The sequence below is a fragment of the Sinocyclocheilus rhinocerous genome, unplaced genomic scaffold, assembly GCF_001515625.1.
Source record: "Sinocyclocheilus rhinocerous isolate Xijiao unplaced genomic scaffold, SAMN03320098_v1.1 scaffold1462, whole genome shotgun sequence".
NCBI lineage: Eukaryota > Metazoa > Chordata > Actinopteri > Cypriniformes > Cyprinidae > Sinocyclocheilus > Sinocyclocheilus rhinocerous.
Window position 1 is genome coordinate 362,588 of NW_015639843.1, and position 1,465 is coordinate 364,052.

General features: G+C 22.9%; 1 protein-coding gene and 1 long non-coding RNA gene across 2 annotated transcripts in view; both read left to right on the forward strand.

The window, feature by feature from the left end:
- Positions 1–1,465, forward strand: part of LOC107752208 (V-set and transmembrane domain-containing protein 2-like protein) — a 68,695-nt gene that overhangs the window by 14,664 nt on the left and 52,566 nt on the right. The window lies entirely within an intron of this gene.
- LOC107752209 (uncharacterized) overlaps positions 1–1,465 on the forward strand; it is a 10,084-nt gene that overhangs the window by 2,661 nt on the left and 5,958 nt on the right. The window contains exon 2 of the long non-coding RNA XR_001641338.1: positions 1,099–1,100. This is a non-coding gene — a long non-coding RNA (uncharacterized LOC107752209). The remainder of the gene's footprint in view (positions 1–1,098; positions 1,101–1,465) is intronic.

A 1,465-nucleotide genomic window follows, 5' to 3' on the forward strand; every position in this document is an offset into this window, starting at 1 on the left:
CTTTATACACACACACACACACACACATATAATATATATATATATATATATAATTATAACATTCATATGTGTGTGTAAAAATAATTTTAAGTACATAAAAATAATTGTATAATTTTAAATGTGAAAGTGTATTTAACTATATTTTATATATACATATAATCTATAATTTTAAATATCTTATTAAATTAATTTTGTACAATTGAAATGTAAAATAGTATAGTTATATAAAAACAATTATAATTTTAATATTTACCTTTTAATGTGTATATATAATTATAAATACAAATAATTGTATAAATTTAAATGTAAAGTAATTCATTATATTTAACTATTTAGAATAGAATAATGAAATAGAATAAAATTTATTTTATATATACATATAATCTTATCTATCTATGTGTGTGTGTGTGTGTAAAAATTATTATTTTAAGTATATAAATAAAAATAATTGTATACATTTTAAATGTGAAAATTAAAAATTATAATTTGTAAATATATATATTTAAATTAAATACATTATATACAAATTATAATGAAATTATAATTTAAATAAAATTGTATTTAGTACATATAATTAAAATAATTTTACATATGTAAAAATATATACAATTATTTTAATTAATATAAGTTCTATAAGTGTAAGTTTTGAATGTATATATACATATTTATATTATGTATGTATGTGATTAAAATAATTTCAAACAAAAAAAAAATGTTTGAATACAAAATATGTTCATTGTATTTAAATATATTTCTATATTTTATACATGAGATATATTGGTAATTTATATATATATATATATATAATAATTTAAGTTGTGTAATTAGCATGCTAATGGTGAATGGTAATGGTTAAACTCTCTTAGAGGAAGGCATATTTAAATTTGTCCACTTCAAAGCAGAAGATGCTATGTGAAATTGTGTTTCGCTATATCTCCCGTATTCCTTGTGATAGCTTCATTGACTCATTGATTTTGAACCGAACTGCTCTGTATATACCTATGTTTCAGCAGAAAAACTAGTTTGTGTTTACCTGATTTTATATAAGCATGCAAATGCAGAGGCCAAGAAGTTTGCAGTAGTCTGTCATTGGAACAGATGTGTTGTTAATCAGTAGCTTTTGTAAACATTTCTGCAGTTTAATAATCTAGTGAACCGCTGTGCTGTCTGTCCCTAAATAGGCAGCATCCTAAAAGAAATGACAGTAGCTGACCTGGAAAGCTCTACATAGGTGAAAACTTCACACGTCACACCCACACTTGAGTTTGAAGCTAAACTAATGATGTGAACCATAATATATTATTATTATATATTTAGATTATGTTTGATTTAACCAGTCATATCATATTAATGATTATTTTTCAGCACTGAATGAAGTAGAACTGGAGTTTCCCTGGACTCTGTCAACCATCTTCTGAAATATTTTTTATACAGTGCTTGTTGCAGTGCATTCTGGGTTTGGCTT